At 34.5% G+C, this 16,806-nt stretch overlaps 1 long non-coding RNA gene across 1 annotated transcript in view; it reads left to right on the top strand.

The window, feature by feature from the left end:
* Positions 1 to 1,226: 1,226 nt before the first annotated feature.
* LOC115305368 overlaps positions 1,227 to 16,806 on the top strand; it is a 46,113-nt gene continuing 30,533 nt past the window's right edge. Inside the window, exon 1 of the long non-coding RNA XR_003914754.1 lies at positions 1,227 to 1,346. This is a non-coding gene — a long non-coding RNA (uncharacterized LOC115305368). The remainder of the gene's footprint in view (positions 1,347 to 16,806) is intronic.

Here is a 16,806-nt window from a genome sequence, read left to right as displayed (position 1 = left end):
GCAAATGAATACAAAGGAACTTTCTGAGTGATGGAATGGTACACCACCTTACAGTATGTTGGCAATATGTGCAACTATAAATTTTGCTAAAAATATTGAATTGTGCATTTAAAATGGATATATTTTATAGTATTTGAGCTTTGATAAAAAATTCTGATTAAAAAAGCTTAACATTCACTTCTCAGTGATCTTCAGAAAAGTGATACTTGAGTCTTAAGGAGGCAGCTAATACTAAGATTAGTTAGAATTTTCTGACCTTCTTTCATATTACGTGTTACATTTATGTGAAATTGGCTTGTACTATTTAAAAAGATTGGAAACTAATTTATAATTTATTTTTCAGTATATGATTTTAAACCTGTTAACACTTATCCTATGGTTGAGTGATGTATTTTTGAAAAATGGAAATATTTTTGTTTTTGGAAAGAGAAGTAAATCATGGAAAACTTCTCAAAAAGGATTATCTGTGTCTGTGACTTGACTAACACTTAAAATTTGGTTTTTGTTTTTAGTAGATTAAATCAGCAAAACAAACTGCCTGTTTTCTTCAAGTCATAGAAAATCACAAGTTTGTTAACATAAATTGTAGGTGTATTTATTGAGAAAACTAATACAACTAGTGTTTTCCTAGAATTCTCCACGTTGAGAGTGTATGCATTGCTCTTAATTGCTCCACTGCAGAAACATGAAATCATTAAGCTCTTCCTTCAGGGCTTGTAGTGAGGGGAGCGGATGAGGTCCTCTAGCTCCTCCCCTGCTGCTCCCTCTAAGGCCACACACGTCCTTAGCTACACAATCCTCTCTCCTTACTCTCCTAGACTCAGAACTGTGCTGTTCTACGCAATTCCTAAAATTAGTTGTGAGTTGCTATTATGATGTTGAAAATATTCTCATCTATTTTTTCATCATCAGTTATGCTGAATAGAGAACTATCTTCAGTATTCATTAATTTAATCCTTTTTCATAGGCTGTACAGCAAGCCTTCCTTTCTTGTGTGTTGTTTTGTTTTATCAGATAGGCGCTATTAGAATACTCAACCCCAGCTTTCAGATGGCATACCATATAAATAAACTACTGTGTCATTCTCAATATCATACCTGTCCTCTATTAGTCAAGTTTTCCCCCTGATTAACCAACTACCTATATTGTTAGAGACTTACAAGTTTAAAAAAATGTTTATTTTTCTTGCTCATGGATCCACAGGTGAAAGAGTGACTCTGCTTCTTCAGGCTTTTAGTTTTGTTCATGGATGCTTCACGTGTCTTCATGATTATGAGTCCAGTGGTTACTATGGAATAAACTTCTCATTGATGATCATAAGCGAGCAGGAGAAAAGACCAAACCAGGTAAGCATTTTTAAATTTTTTTAACGTTTATTCATTTTTTTGAGAGACAGAGACAGAGTGTGAGTGGGGGAGGAACAGAGAGAAAAGGAGACACAGAATCCAAAGCAGGCTCTAGGCTCTGAACTGAGAGCACAGAGCCCAATGTGGATTTGGAACCCACGAACTGTGAGATCATGATCTGAGCTGAAGTCGGACACCTAACCGACCAAGCCACCCAGGTGCCCCCAGGAAAGCATTTTTAAAATCTCTCCCTGCATCATATAAACTGGCAAAATCTATCTCAGTGTCATGGGAATATGTTTTTTATCCAGATGGGGATATATTGCAAATTTCCTTGACTGAAAAGTGTGAGCATACTGCACGGATTAATAATTGGAACAGCAATCCGGTGTATCACACAACCCTTCAGTGGGAATCTATTACCACAGAGCCAAGTGTGTGTATATGTATGTATACATACATATATATAATTTTTATTTATTTTGAGAGAGAGATAGAGAGCAAGTGGGGGAGGGACAAAGAGAGAGGGTGAGGGAGAGAATCCCAAGCAGGCTCCACACTGTCAGCACAGAGCCTGATAGGGGGCCCAGTCTCAAGAACTGAGAGATCACAGAGCCCAGTCAAGAGTTGGACACTTAACCGATTGGGCCATGCAGGTGCCCCCCAGTATGTATGTCTTGACTCTCACTCATCTCGTCCTTACAGAAGGTTCTATCTGTAAAAATACTCCCTGTCAGTCCTAGTCTATCGGTTACCTTTCGCTGCTTTATGTTTTATATATAACCACAGCCATGTTAGTGCCATGCAATAGTAAACATGTATTTCTTACTTACATGTTTGCAGGAGGCTGGGACAGCCCTGCCCCAGGCTGTCCCTCAGGGGGATGGCTAGGGTGGCTCTTTTTATATATTTCAGTCTCTAATCAAGAGGGAAGGGCAGTGTCTATCCTCAGTGTGTTTTTCTTATGACATAGCAGCTGGACAAGAAGGCAAACGAACTGCACAAGCAATACCAGCCTCGGCCCAGATTACATTGCCAACATCTCATTTGTCAAGACATCGCATAGCCAAGCTAGAGTGAAGGGAGGGGGAAAAAGTACATTTGATGCCCCATGAAGCCAGAGTCGGCTACCTTAGTCACACTTCATCATTTCCTTAACATATACCCTGAGGCTGTGTCTTTTCCTTTTGATTTAGCATACTATAGTTTTATTTAAAAACATTGAAATCTCTAGCCCTCTGTACCTCTAAATTGCCCTTAAATTGGCCAGTTCTTTTTTGTGCTCATCTTCCTTTTGTTTTAACTTTCATGGTGGCTATTTCATGCTTTCACATCTCTGCATCTAGACTTTCTTGCCCAGTATTGCAAGTTTATTAGGTGTATTATCTGACTGCAGTTCACCAAATGTTTTGCCACTACAGAATAGAGATTATAATTCTTGCCCCCTCTGGTAGAAGGTTTTTTTTTTTGTTTTGTTTTGGTTTTGGTTTTGTTTTTGCTAATATCCAGTACACTTATTTTAGGTTTTTGTTATGACACCACCCTCTCCACACACTAAAATTGAAATCAGTCAAGGTTTGGTCAGGGAAACAGAAACCACTCTCTATATTCCAATTTAATTCAAAGCTTAATACAGAATTAAGTTGAAAGAGCACAGAGGTGAGAGAGGCTGCAAATGTGGATTAGCGAATTTGACCCTGAACCAGTCGGGAGGTGGTTCTCACAAACTAACCAGGACATTTCTCTGTATATTTATCCACCCACATGCCTTGCTGCAGCACCTTCCAGAGAACAATGGTTTCTGCTTTTCATCTGCCTTCCAAATCTTACATGAATTCCTCCTTTGGGCAGAAAAACTAGAAAAATCAAGGGGATTCTGGGAAATATAATAACCAGCCTTACAATTTGGTGGAACTGAGTTGACAACAGAAAATCCAGTATGATCATGTTTTCACAAATGGACACGTGGATCTGTGAGATTACATTGAGTTTCTCACTTGGAAATCTCTAGGCCTCTAAATTAAATTACAAGGCTTATGCATGTACACCACAGATTTAAGACAGCAACCTAGAATGAAATGGACTATAGAAGAAATTATGGGACTCACAGATATATATTTTAAGAGATTTAAAAAAATTTAATGTTTATTTTTGAGAGAGAGAGTGGGGGACAGTCAGAGAAATAAGGGGAGACACAGAATCCAAAGCAGGCTCCATGCTCTGAGCTGTCAGCACAGAACCCGACACAGGGCATGAATCCACCGACCCCAAGATCATGACCTGAGCCATCCAGGCCCCCTACATATTTTAAAATGACTGTTTTCTCTCTTGAGAAAATAATTTTACTGGAGCCATTACATCAGTTACCTAATAGAGCCCAGTCTTTTAATAACAGTGAAAAAAAATCAAACATCACTACCGGTATACCAAAATATCTTTGAATGGGTTTATTTCCTATTCCCTTTCTATCTTGTTTAAATATAACATTTAAATTTAAGAACCAGTGCAAAAGTATCTATTATTTGGGACAAGTTACCATTAATCAAATGAAACACATTTGTTTGTATGAGCTTGAAGATATTTTCTGATGACAAAATTTGATAATGAAATTCCTATTTTAAAAAAGTATATTTCTTCAGGGTTAGTATTGATAATCTTGAAAATCATAACGTATTTTGGGAAACAAGAATAAAAATGGAAAAGTAGGGACTTTTTGAGCATCCTGTATATTTCATGCTTCATCGTGACAAAAGTGATTGTAATTATTGAATATTGGTTTGTAGTGAGATATTAGGAGAAAAAGCTTCAAACTAAATATTAGAATATGTGAATTTTGGTGGGTTTTTTTTCACCAAATGTGTGGTTTGTTCTAGTTGGTTAACCTAAGACTTGCTTTCCTGAATTTTTAAAATAAAAGATTGAGACTAAATTATATCTGAGGTCATTTTAATTCCAAATCTATGATTATGAAATATTAAAGATATTTTAAAGATATAATTTAAGCTTAAAAAAGATTAAAGGTAATCCAAATATTTGTATTTTTTTATTACTATCTGAAAATTATCCCCACACTTAACTATTTAAAACAATAAACAAACATTCCTTATTTCACACTATCCTGGGGGTCAGTCAAGCAGTATTTTTTTTCCTAAGTTTATTTATTTATTTTGAAAGAGAGAGAGAGAGAGAGAAAGCAGGGGAGAGACAGAGAGAGAGAGAGAAGGAGAGAGAGAGAGAGGAAGAGGGAAAGAGAATTCCAAGCAGGCTCTACACCATGAGCATGGAGCCCCACTTGGGACTCAAACTCATAAACTGTGAAATCATGACTTGAGCCGAAACAAAAGTTGGGCACTTAACTGACTGAGCCACCCAGTCACCCCAGCAGAGCAGTTTTTCAGGTCTGGGCTGGTTTGTCTGGGACCAGATAGTCTAGGATGACATCCATTGCTTGTTTGGTAGTGAAAGGCTTGTTGGTTTGGGGGGCAAGTAGGCCCAGGAGAAATGGTTTAGTTCTATTGCACATGGCTCTCATTCTCCAGTGGGTCAGCCCAGGCTTTTTCAGGTTGCAGTCATGGAGTTCAAATATCAGCAATAGAAGGCAATGCCAAATGAATGTTCTTCAAGCCTCTGCTTGTACCAGATTTTCTCTTGTCTTATTGACCAAAGTATATCACACAGTCAAGCTTAGTTCAAGACACGGAGAAATGAATCCCCCTTCTTAATGGAGAGAGTGGCAAAATCACATCACAATGAGAATATGAGTAGATGAATAAAAAGAATTTGTGACCCGTTTTACAATCTCCCATCCATCCTGTTTTCTAGCCAAACTGAGCTATATGATTTCTTTATATAATTCATACAATCTTCCAGTTTTGGTCATATATTTCTGTGCCTCGAAAACTTTCTCTTCTTATAAATTCTTGCAGTTCCTACCACTTTATAGACCACAGAGTTACTTAGAAACTTCCAGGTTTCTGGTGGCATGAGTAGAGAAAATAAAAAGAGATGAGCCAGTGCCTGGGTTTTGCAGGTGTTGAGCAGGCTTCACAAGAGAAGACCTATGCTAAAGGATAAGGTAAGGATGCTAGATCCATAGAGCTTATGAGAGTATCTTTTTTTAAATAATAGTTTATTGTCAAATTGGTTTCCATATAACACCCAGTGCTTCTCCCCACAAGTGCCCCCGACCATGACCATCACCCCCTTCTCCCTCTACCTCCCCCTTCAGCCCTCAGTATGTTTTCAGTATTCAATAGTCTCCCTTGATCTGTGTCCCTCTCTCCCCAACTCTCTTTCCCCCTTCCTCTTCCTATGGTCCTCTGTTAGGATTCTCCTGTTAGACCTATGAGTGCAAACATATGGTATCTGTCCTTCTCTGCCTGACTTATTTCACTTAGCATGACACCCTCAAGATCCATCCACTTTGCTACAAATGGCCAGATTTTATTCTTTCTCATTGCCATGTAGTACTCCATTGTGAATATATACCATATCTTCTTGATCCATTCATCAGGTGATGGACATCTAGGCTCTTTCCATGATTTGGCTATTGTAGAAAGTGCCGCTAGAGAGTGTCTTGAGGCAAAAGATGGGCACAGGAAAAAAAATGTGCAAAAATAAGCTATTTTCTCTCAATTTCATTGAGAAATAGTCTTTTCTTTTACAATGCAGTTGAGGAATGAGACTACCCATATCAAGAACCGTGTGCATTAGAATTTTAACACAAGGACATTAAAAGATTTAGAGACACATGATGTGCTTTTATATTTCAAACTTTGTAGAAAGAAGGCATGTCATAACAGGGTTATGAAAATATAGGAGTCTGTAAAAAGGAAATAGCTTAATCTACAGGATCCTTGTTAGTTTGGACCAGTAAGGTCATGAAATGCAATCCAAATTTTATAAAATCATTAATTTTTATGCTCTTAAGGACAGTTTATGTTTATTTATTTATATTTCTGAATGTGTGAACCCATGAAACTAGAAAAGATATTTGGAAAAATAGTAAGATCTTCCAGCTTCCTAAAATACTGTCAGTATTGTAAATGACATTAAAAGCATGCATAAATTCTATTTATTTTGAAATATTTACGTTATACAAATATGAAAACTTTGGAGATTACCTTCAGCCTAGGTTTTATGTTTACTTTGATTGGACAATTTTAAATGATCTTCAAAGTCACTTTGATTTGTAATGTTCTACACTCCACAAAACTTAACACCACTTTCTTTAGTCAAACACATCATTTAGACTACCAATTAAATATGCAAATATTTAATCAGATATATTATTATTAACCCAAAGTTTGAATCCAAATCACTTAAATAATTTCATATTCATTCAAGAACTTTTTAAAAGTATATTGTCCATCACATGGGATATATAAAATTTCAAAAATACTGCTCATAAAAATTAGAAAAGAGTGCCAGGGAATACTTAAAATAAAATTCTAGGTGCTCAAGTGTTTGGATGGATATCTTTTTATATGTGATTGTCTAGATGATTTCTAAATATTTAAAAGTCATATAGTAGCTTTGTACCAGCTACAAGTAAGTGGTAACTCCACCACATAATATATACTTGATTTTAGGCAAAGTACAACTTCTCTAAACTTTAGTATCTTTTTTTTTTTTTTTTTTGAGACTGCGTGCTAGTGGGGAGGGGCAGGGAGAGAAAGATACAGAATCCAAAGCAGGCTCCAGGCTCTGAGCAGTCCGCACAAACCCTGGGGGCTCAAACTTGGAACCATGAAATCAGGACCTGAGCCAAAGTCAGATGTTTAACCAACGAGCCACCCAGGCAAGCCCTAAACTTCAGTATCCTTAAGTTATATGAGACTGTAATAATACCAGCAATTAGAAAGGTTTTTTCTGAATGAAATAATTTAATACATGTTAAAGCTATTTGAAATTGTACACAAATACTTATATAATTTTAGCTCTCTTCTGTATATCTATGCAAAAGGAACAATATACGAAGAATACCTAATTTTTAAATGTCCATTCTATTATTCAATAATAAGTATCATTTATTATATGTTTAATTTGGACCAAACACTGAACAAAGGTTTTAAAATTATCTTTAATCCTCATCGTGTCCTTATAAAGTAATCTTTACACATTTTACAGTTGAAGAAATAGAGTCACTTATCAGTTGTGGAACTAGGATTTTATTTCAAACTTTGCCCTTTTGTGTATCTGTTTTTCACCATTATGTCAGCTTCTCCAATGTCTAGTCTTGGAATAAATGGGTAAATATAGTTTTAAAACCCTCTAACCTATATACTTTCAAAAGTAATATTAAAGTTTCTGAGATACTAAAGTTTCTGAGCTATGTTGTAATAAATGTTCTTTAAGTGTATATGAACCTGAAATTCCCTGAATGAATTGAAAATTACCCTTTTATTGAGTTCACCTCTGCATGTCATTTCTTCATGCTTGGGTACATGAGTGTGTAACTGCAGAGGAGGGCTTCTATGTCATATTGTATTCACACTCTGTGATTTGAAGTTCTAATTATAAAAATTAAATATTTATATTTACTCTAGATGTTCAAGTTATTTGCTTCTAATCTAGTATCTTCCTTGGTATATGCATGTGGCTTTAATCATTGTATAGTACCATGTGTAAACTTTTCCCCAAATTTGCATTTGAAGATCATTCCTATGAGACTAAGTAAAAATACACTTCAAGAAAGATGCTTTAGATTTGTCAAGACACCACGTGTTTTATATATATATATTTTTTTTTCTTTCCCCCACGAAGAACTTTTTGGTGAGCCCATTTTGATACTTGATGTTTTTGATGAAGTACTTCATGATTTTAGTACTGGCAGTTTTAGTCTGAAATATCAATGTTTCATCTTCATTTGGGTTTCTGACCTTCATCAGTAATGCCTTTTAATAAGACTTGATATTGTTGGATGGGAGAGGACATAAAGTGGCATATCTGGAGCATTACAGATGGAAAAGAGTCTATAGGGTTTGATCAAAGCTGATGGGTAGATATTGACATGCAGACTTCAAAAGAAGTAATAAAGTTGTTTTGGTGAATTATAGAACACTAAATGGATTTAACACTTCCTTCACATCTTAGTTACATAAAAAAAAGAAAATGGTTTGATTCCACTATTATGCTTTTCACTCCACCAATGCCACTCTTCTTAAATTATTACACACTTATATTCTTGCTGTCTGATAAAGTACATTTAAATATTCTTTTGGAAATTTTGGGGACGATTTTTTCATTACATTTCCCCTATATAAGTTTCAGAGCCTATTTGAAAATTACATGGTAAATGAAATTACATTGTATTAATAAATTAGTTTAGGAAGAACCAATATTTTTCTAATGTGGAATATTAGCATTCTAATTTTATATTTATATACATCTCATATTTGGTATATTTTAATGTATTTTCTAATGAAATTTTTAGGATTTTAAATTATAACTAGTATTATCACAATGATTCATGAACCTATGTGTTGTAAATGAGATCTGTTGCATGGTGATGATTATGTTTATTCATTTTCCTGTATTTATATTGCTGCTTCTTTATTTCATTTAACTCTTTAGAATTTTTTACACAGTCATATCTTATGCAAATGATTTCATATTTTTGCTTTTTCTCTGCATTATTACCTTTTATTATTAATTATTAATACTTTATTATGCCTTTATTTCTTTTTCATTTCTTATTACTTAACTATGCCATAGTGCAACATTGAATAATAATACAATGGTAAGAATTTATGACTTATAGTTGACTTGGTAATGTTTCTAATATTTAATTACTAATTGCTATGGAACTCCAGTAATTTCTCTTTATCAAGTTGCATGTGTGTACATGTGTGTGTGTGTCTGCTAGTTAATTTCTCCATTCTTATCTTTTTAGGAGTTTGTTATCAGTTGTAAAGGATACTGCTGGGGTGCCTGGGTGGCTCAGTTGGTTAAGTGGCGACTTCAGCTCAGGTCATGATCTCAGTTTGTGAGTTCAAGCCCTGCATCAGGTTCTGTGCTGATCGTTTAGAGCCTGAAGCCTGCTTCAGATTCTGTGTCTCCCTCTCTCTCTGCCCCACCTCTTCTTCTATGTACTCTGTCTCTCAAAACTGAATAAACATTAAAAGTTTTTTTAAAAAAAGGATACTGTTATATTCTTCTGTTGATACTAAGTATTCAGATTTTTATTTATTCTTGATTTTAACTGAAATAATAGCAAAACCATTTGTTACATGTAATTTTTTTTAATTACTTCAAAAAGTTCTAAAATTACTTTAGAATTATTTCTTTTATATAGGGATAAACTATTTCTGATATTGTTGTGTCTTTCATTTATTGTTCAGACTTGCCAAGGTAGTCTATTTTATTAACCTTTTAAAGCAATCCCTTTTACATATAATGTATTGAAATTAATATAATCAAATGCTATTTTTTGTTTCATTTACTTTTTATTTCATTTTTATTTAAGATTTTCTTTTAGTTTGCTATATTTTTCTCTTTTCCTGAAATGGATCATATATTCATTTACTTTCAATAATTCTTATTTGTTAACAAATTTTTTAAACCAAAATTTTGGCTTTGAATTTCTCTGGGCTTTAAACCTACTGACTTAAAACCATCATTTAGGGGTACCTGTGTGGCTGAGTTGGTTAAGTCTCTGACTCTTGGTTTCTGCTCAGATCATGATCTCATGGTTTTGTGAGTTCCAGCTCCTGTGTAGGGCTCTGCTGACAGTGGGGAGCCTTCTTGAGCTTCTGGCTCGCTCTCTCTGCCACTCCCCCACGTGTTATCTTTCTCTCAAAATAAATAAAAATTAACTAATAAAATAAAATAACTACTTATTTTAGTCATGTTTTTGTTGGTCAGAAATTTGTTAAGGGCTCAGCTGAAGGGTCGCTTCCAAAAAATAGTTTCTGTACTCAGATGACTGGCAATTTAGTGTCTTTCTTTCCATGTGGCATCTTATCCCCCAAGACCTCTGCAAGGTTTAGGGTTTTTCCCATAATTGTAGTCTTAGGTAGTGATCTTATGTGGAGGCTGGCCTCCCTAACAGTGAATATTACAAGTGTTATTCAGTCAAAATGCAAACTAGGAAGGCTTCATTTCTATAGTGTTCTTTTGGTTAAAGCCATCAGATTTGAAACCACTTCTCATTGGGAGAATGTTCAAGTGTTTGTGGCTCTTTTATTTCACCACACCCTCTTCCTCTCTGTGTCCTAGTCCTTTATTTTCTATTTCTAAATAATTTATTATTTCAGGTCTCTTGTTAACAAGTTATTTTGGAACAGAGTTAGTCTTGTCTTTCTTTTCCCTCCCTCCTTTCCTTCTTTCCTCTTTCTCTCTCTCTCTTACTTTTATAAATGTTCACTTAAGCAGTGGTTTTTAAGCTATCATTTAAAACTATTTTCTAGTCTTAGTTCTATATGGCCAACATAAACTTGATTTTTAAGTTTGAGACTTTCTTTGTGACCTATTTATTATATACTTAATTTTTAATACTTGCTGAAGAAACTTGATTTATTGAATCATTCAAATGATTTTATCATGCCCTATATGGCCAACATAAACTTGATTTTTAAGTTTGAGACTTTCTTTGTGACCTATTTATTATATACTTAATTTTTAATACTTGCTGAAGAAACTTGATTTATTGAATCATTCAAATGATTTTATCATGCCCTATAGGTACCAAAGTTATTACATTTATAAAGATGTTTAATATCTAATTTGTAGCTTCAGAACTTTTATTATAAAGCAGTATTGTTATTATGTGATACATTATTAGTCTGTTATGCCTAATAATAATACTAGCATCTAATCATCACATGATTTTTTCTTATATGCTCTCTATAAATGTAACTGTTGTATATTCTATAAAGAATTCTTACTCAAATTGAACCCCATTTAAGGGTTAACTATATATCCCCCTAATGTGAGAGGGAAAAATGCATGTTTTGAAGTGAACAGAAGCTTTTTAACTTAAATACCTAAACTTGCTTGCTTCAGTAATTTTTTATATTAAATATATATATATTTATCCTTTGAATTTGTGGAAGTCAGTTCTGGTGCTCCTGAAGTAATCACACAAGGGAAATCCCATCTGTTGGTAGTCAGCCACAATTCAAGGAGAGACTTGTATAATCTTGTTTTAGGATGGCAGAGTTTCCACATAGCAGATTTTAGAAAATGTCCCCAAAGACAGCTTAGCAATAGCCACCAGCCACAAGTCTATACAACAGTCAGCAAAGAAAATACAACCTGTCACACAGAATTGCTTTCAAAAAGCTCTTTACTTGTTTGATAGAGAGACTTGGGATGCTTTGTCCCGTTTTGCTTTTTCAGAGCAAACCATTTTCCTTAGATTTTGGCCATCAATTGTTACAGTAAATACCTTGGTAAACTCCTTTCTTGGTACGTTTTGATATGGTTTAATTTCACAGAATACTTCATCAAAATATATTTATTATTATGAGAATAACTATCTGGTTCAACATGATCATATAATCTAAAATCAGGTATCAATATATGTGGTTCCGCATTTTAAGCTTATTATATGCCTTCTTTAATCTAAGTCCATTCTTTGGAGATGCCTGGGTGGCTCAGTTGGTTAAGTGTTGGACTCTTGATTTCAGCTCAGGTCATGATCTCATGATTATGGGATTGTTCCCTGTGTCAGCCTCTGTGCTGACATTGAGGAGCCTGCTTGGGATTTTTCTCTCTCTGCCCCTTCCCCACTCATTCTCTATCTCCATCTCTCAAAATAAATAAATAAACAGTAAAAAAAAACACATCCATTAAATGGAAACATTAAGCGAAAGTAGTAACTCAGATAAAACAGCCCTAGAAATAATTAGGTTCCCAAATTAACTGAGTTTCTAACATTTCGGGGGAAAATTTAAATAAATAGTAATTTTATTTTATTTTAATTTTCTCACTCAAAATTATCTACATAGTATGTAATTATCTTACATATGATAATGTACTTAATATAATTTACTTTTATATAACAGTTTTTGATATTTACCCTCAAGTGTATGAAATAACTAAACTTCAGACATTCCAATTGATATTTAACATACTTGGTGAGCACATTTAGAATATTGAACGAAAGTATTTTACACCACCCAATGATGGACAGTCCTTAGATTTATATTAAATAATAACAATATTGCATCACTATATTTATATCAGTGTGTACAGTTTTATAATGTAATTTTCTGGTTTTAGAGTTTCTGCTCGCTGCATGATGTGTTGTGCTAATCTCACATTGTATGATGAGCTTCTACTGTAGTTTGAATTCTAGAGCAAAATATTTTAGTCATAATGAATAGATAAATTCTTAACTGCTATTTGAATGTCAGTGTGTCTTATACATAGTTCTGTGATGTGGCTGTGACGTCCGAACATGCATCGTTGGCTATTCTTTCATTGCTCCGAGTACTCCAAGATGTTAAGTTTTGATTAATTTCATAATTTACTGACCTCATTTATGAGTATTGTCCATTAATTTCCCTACTGCACATAATTGAAAAAAATGGTATTTTCATTCATTGGAAATTATTTAAGTACTATGTTCTTAAATGAAGAAATTTGTGGAAACAGCTGAGAAATAAGATCTCTGTTACTCTCCAGTGGCTCTTGTGGCTTCAGTGAAGGATGGAGTCCACAGTGTGGGTACTAGCTGGACGGGAGGGAAGAATAAATCAACATGGAATTAAACATGACACAACGTAAGTGTCCAATTTAAGAATATATCAAGTCCAATTATTCAGTTTGGAATCCAGAAAAATAGTATCTGTATTTCAATATCAGTGATGCGCCACTGAATGTATTCACAGATCTCAGAACGTCTCAAGATTCTGGTGCCTTGCCGCGATGAAGCAATACCATTTTTTCAAGGTGCGTGCATGTTCAATTGAATGCCATAGATACATACAAGATTGCTACACTTTCAGAGAAATCTATTACATTGGCATTTTATGTTTTTTTAAAAAACCTCAATCTTGAATTTGCAATAGCATTTTCATTGTACAAAATGAGAACATTAAAAATACGGGTTTGGGAGCACGTATGATGTGTACGTAGGGAGAGGAAGAGGCACTGTGAAAACAGCTTAAAGCAGGAAAGTACTCAGGGGATCCTGCCGTGTTTTGTCTGATATGACTGAGCAGTCACCAGGCAAGCTTGGAAGCTATCACCGTGAATACCTTGATTTAAGTACTAATGAAATCGTGTTGTTTTAAATTCAGTCTGGGATTCAAAATGTGAAAAGAAAATTCCTATGTGCAGTTTAAAAAATTACTGAAATGGATTTTGAAAGAATCCTATCCTGTGGTTTTCAAGGAATCATAAATCATTCTCGGTTCTCTCGTGGTTTTGATGTAATTTGTCCTTTATAAATCACTGTAGTCCGTGGACCTTCATTCATGGGGTTAAAAGGCTCAACAATGACACAGTGGTTTGTTTAAGATCAGGTTTCACCCACGGAGTGCCTGAGTCTAGCACTCTCCTCTCCCCTGCTGTTCCATGAATATTCAACCGAGTGCACCAAAGCTAAACACCAGAGTTATTTCACAGTCAGAAATTGGGGGAAATCATATGCTTGAACTAGTGAAATTTTAAAAGCTTAGGAGAGAAAAAAAGAATATATAAAAAGCGTGTGGGGTAAAGACAAGCTTTCTAAAGCAGACTACTTTTGCTGTCACTGTTTTCAACCTATAAATTATTACATTAAAGTGGATTCTCCATAAAATCTGTGTTTGGTATATACCATTTGATGTTTTATAAGTAGTATTTCCTGGTAAGGACATTGTCTTATGAATTAACAAAAAACTTCCTAAAGTGTTTAAGATGTTTACTATGAGAAATTAAAATGTATACGAAAACAGTGAGAAAAGCAAAATATCTTCCATGTAACCATCACCAATTTAAACTATTATGGTGCATTTTAGTTGTTGATTGTTTCCTTCACTGTGCAGAAATCTTTTATCTTCATGAAGTCCCAATAGCTCATTTTTGCTTTTGTTTCCCTTGCCTCCAGAGACATGTCTAGTAAGAAGGCCCTAAGTGCTGGGGAGGTGGGCTGGGTGGAGATGGGCTAAATGGGTGATGGGCATTGAGGACGGCGCCGTGATGAGCACTGGGAGTTATATGTAAGTGATGATTCACCAAATTCTACTACTGGAACTAATATTATACTATATGTTAACTAACTAGAATTTAAATAAACTTCAAACATAAAAAATATATGTATGGCACAATGGCCAATTTATTCACTGATAGCCTACCCTGTAAATACCTTGGAACATTCTAAGCAAGGCCTGATATCAGACAAGTTTAACTGTAAATCCTTCCACATATATCTCTAAAAAATAATTATCCTTTTTAAAAATAATACTAGATTTCTAAAAAAGGTATAATAATCCCTTAATGTCATTAAATATCTACTCAGTGTTGGCATGTCCTCAGTTGTTCTAAAATAAGTGTTTTGTTCTATTGTTGGAGTTTTCGTATCTTGATCTCAATAAGGTTCATATATTGTTAGCTATGTCTAACATTTTTAACATTTAGGTTCACTCTAATATTTGAGAGTTAAGTTACAAACGTGAAACTTCATTTCTATATCATAGTTCAGTGTACGACTTTCAAAAAATAAGAAAAGTACATTGAGAGAATACTATTACATAGTGTACCAACTTTTCTTTATAGGAATACCAAAATTTTGACCAGGATCCAATCCAGTAGAACATATTACATTGAATTGTCATACCTTTTGTCTCCTTTAATCTGGAATACTCTCTTTGTCCTTCATAAATTTGAAATTTGTAAGAGTACAGAGCAGATTTTTCCTTCTTTCCCTTCCTTCCTTCCTTCCTTCCTTTCTTTTCTTCCTTCCTCCCTTTCTTCCTTCCATCTTTCTTCCTTCCTTCCTTCCTTGTAAAATATCACTCAGTTTGGGTTTGTGTGATGTTTCCTTATGGATAGGGAAAGATCATCATTCATGCTGAGTAGAAATACCCAAATAAGATGTTTTATGCTTCTTAGTTCATCATTTTGGGAAGTATATAATTTTTAGATTGTCCCATGATTAATGATGATAATTTTGATCATTTGGTTAATATTGTGTCTGTGATTTTTCAACTATAGCATTATAATTGTTCACTTTTTAATCAGTGAGGAGTTGTGAGAAGTGACTTGAGACTGTATAAAATGTTGATCCAGATCAAACATTACTCACTAGTTTTAGCATCACTAATGACTCTTCTGTAATTCAATTATTACTATGAAGTTTGAAATTTCCAACTTTTTCAAGATGGAGTTAGAGATGCTAGTAATAAATATTTCTGACATTTTTGGTTGATATTCTGTTGTAAGGAAGAGCTTCTACCCCCCCATTTATTTATTTATTTAAACAAAAATTTTTGTGTGTGAATTTATGGATTTTAATTTTATTCAATATACTAATAACATTATTTTCTTTTGTCTAAACTCTTAAGATTTAAGCTTTAGACTGGAGGATTTAACTAGTAGGAGACCCTACAAATGGGATCCTTTGGTAGGGCTTTCTAATTGCTGACGCAAAGTGATATTCTAGTTTCATTTAATCCTTGTCTGTTGTGGCCCCAGGTAAGTCATCTCTCCAAGAAGCCCCAAGTCCCTGTAAATACAAATTGATGGTTTCCAGAGGGGAGGAGGGCAGGGGTTGGGCAAAATGAGGGCTGGCACGTGGGAAATCCAAACTTCCAGCCATGGAATGAGAAACAAAAGGCACGGTGTGGGGAATATATCATTATATATATGCAATATATATCATTATATATTATGCATCATATGATGCATAATAGCATCATATGGTGACACATGGTTGCTTCATTTGAGGTGAACATAGGATAATGTATAGACTCATCATATCACTACTTGTACACCTGAAACTAGTATAACATCGTGTGTCAACTATACTCAAATTTTAAAAATTATTAAAAAAGAAGCATCTACCGATGCTTTATCTTTAGTAAAATATGTTATTAAAAATATATATGCATACATACTTATGCATATATACAAATATGTATACATACTTATGCATATATACAAATTTGTATACATACTTATGCATATATACAAATATATATAGTCTGCATGCTAGGTAGGATTATTGTCTACTGTGTATCATTGCTTTATTCCTTCTCAGCATACATAGCTAGCAAATGTGCTTATGTCTAATAAATATTTATTAGACCAGCCATTAATTAATTCTAATCTGGGGCGCCTGGGTGGCTCAGTCGGTTGGGCCTCCGACTTCGGCTCAGGTCAGATCTCACGTTCGTGGGTTCGAGCCCCGCATCAGGCTCTGTGCTGACAGCTAGCTCAGAGCCTGGAGCCTGCTTCTATGTCTGTGTCTCCTTCTCTCTCTCTGCCCCTCCCCCTCTCATGCTCTGTCTCTCTCTGTATCAAAATATAA

The sequence above is a fragment of the Suricata suricatta genome, chromosome 2 (genome assembly GCF_006229205.1).
Source record: "Suricata suricatta isolate VVHF042 chromosome 2, meerkat_22Aug2017_6uvM2_HiC, whole genome shotgun sequence".
Classification (NCBI taxonomy): Eukaryota; Metazoa; Chordata; class Mammalia; order Carnivora; family Herpestidae; genus Suricata; species Suricata suricatta.
The sequence above is the reverse complement of the archived record's forward strand: the minus strand, read 5'-3'. Positions and strand labels throughout refer to the sequence as shown.